The sequence below is a fragment of the Zingiber officinale genome, chromosome 4B (genome assembly GCF_018446385.1).
Source record: "Zingiber officinale cultivar Zhangliang chromosome 4B, Zo_v1.1, whole genome shotgun sequence".
Taxonomy (NCBI): domain Eukaryota; kingdom Viridiplantae; phylum Streptophyta; class Magnoliopsida; order Zingiberales; family Zingiberaceae; genus Zingiber; species Zingiber officinale.
In genome coordinates, this window is record NC_055993.1 from 27,232,555 (window position 1) to 27,234,646 (window position 2,092).

The 2,092-nt window shown below is 35.0% G+C and overlaps 1 long non-coding RNA gene across 1 annotated transcript; it reads left to right on the forward strand.

Moving 5' to 3' along the window:
* The first annotated feature begins 257 nt into the window (after window positions 1-257).
* On the forward strand, window positions 258-1,149 carry LOC121977463. Its single transcript, XR_006110848.1, has 4 exons — window positions 258-319; window positions 587-680; window positions 753-864; window positions 1,116-1,149. It is a non-coding gene; the product is annotated as an uncharacterized LOC121977463 (long non-coding RNA).
* Window positions 1,150-2,092: the final 943 nt, after the last annotated feature.

The window sequence follows — 2,092 nt, forward strand, 5'->3', positions numbered from 1 at the left end:
GCTGCTTTCCACCGCGGACTCACAACCAATCACCGCCGATTTCCACACTGTGGCTGATCGCTACTGTTTCCTTCATCCGGTCCAGCCCTAGTTCTTCATTGGTGCCCTAGATCTGATCTGCCCATCTCCAGCTACTCAGGTCAGTGACTCCACCTGGGTTTTATTTACAGCAACCTCATGGGCTGTGAGGTTACGAATGAATGTTCGGATGTGGTATTGATGTGATTTTGATTTGTCTACTTAGTTTCAGTGATATCGCCATCTATTCGGAGCATCAGTTGTTATCACCGGCCATAATTTCCAGCAAACTCACAACAATGTGAGTGTAGACAAGATTTTCATTCGAGAAGAAACTTCTTAATATCAACTATCTTTATATTCTTTGTGATGCAATATCATTTACCTCTTGTATCTGCTCAAAATAAGTTTCTTATTCATAATTATGGTTTTACCTTCAATACTGTCAAACCTACATGTCCATGAATACTTTCTACTCTATCATACTCCACTCTCTGATAAAGGGGCCTTTTTACTGCAAGGACCTGTCTTACAATTCTCTTAATGTTGTTAGGCTTTTTTCTTGTAGTGTCTTCTGCTTGGTGCAGGAAATGGCAGAGGCTGTGACGAAAGATTTTGGAAGGATTGACATCTTTGTGCATTCTCTTGCCAATGGACCAGAGGTACTACCTTACACTATATAATCATGATGTTTTTTTTTTACTTTAGTTCTAAATTATGGTTTTCATAAATAGGTAACGAAGCCACTCTTGGAGACATCTAGAAGAGGGTATCTTGCTACAATTTCAGCTTCGAGTTACTCTTTTGTCTCCCTGCTTCGACACTTTCTTCCAATAATGAATCCAGGTTTCTTTCGATTCCATGAAAACAAAACAATTGCATGTTCCATTTGTGTGTATATTTCAACTTGAGATCTGGACAAGAACATCATTATCAATCCATCATTATATCTTCTTCTTTACGCACAGAATAAAGCAATGCTAGTAGTTATAATAAAACCCAAAATAAAGTTATCAAACAATTCCTTTTCTTGTTGGCACATAGATTTTATATCTCATCTTCACTTTGTTTTGGATGTCTCCGTTAAACATGGCAAGCGGTGCTTCAATATCTTTGACATACATAGCTTCCTAAAGGGCAATCCCAGGGTATAACCTTTTCCCTTGTTTATTCCAAAGTTTATAATTTGGAATACTTGTTTAGTTCTTGCATCAACTTGCAGATACGAAGGTGGAATGAGCTCAGCAAAAGCTGCATTGGAGAGCGATACAAAAGTAAATTCAACTCTTCTGTAATTGTTGTATGTGAAATTGATTGTCAAGTCCGGCTAGTGTTTGGAAATATTTAAACCCAAACTATATGGTAGTTCACTCATCTAAGATTATATTTGGCAAAATATAGATTCAATAATTTTGATGTTTTCCGCATTTGTTTTTGGATGTAGGTGCTGGCTTTTGAACTGCACTTGCTTGCCACAAAGCATCAGGTAATTATATAATTAGTATCCATTTGGTGATTGTTAGCATACACGATATGATGGCTTTTCTTCAGTTCAATAGACATATTTTTACCTACTGCTCTGTATTCCTATGTTCCTTTCTCTGTCTATGCCATGTTTTACATTGATCTTTCACTTGGCATTTGACTTGAGATTTACCCACGCATGAAATTCTGCAGTTTGTTTATATCACTTGATTATAGAAATTTGTTGAAGAGTTGTCTCGTTTTTGTTTATTTGATCTATGAATTTGTTTGCATTTGCATTATTTTCAATTCCTGAGATGTTAAACACTTCTAGTTGCTTCCTTAAACATTGAAGAATGTTTTAAAACATTCTTCAACCTAGCTCTTGATTGTTAATTTTAGTCAATTATAGTGGTAATTGTTAGATCCTTTATTTATTTTAATTAATCTCTATTTGTATATTCCATTATCTAATTAATCAATGACTTATTAATCAATGGTGCTTATTTTTGTTTATTAATCTCTATGAATTAATGTTGCTTGATCACTGGGAAAAATAATGTTTGCATGGTTTATAATAGAAGCTTTGTATGCAATGACATAAAATGAA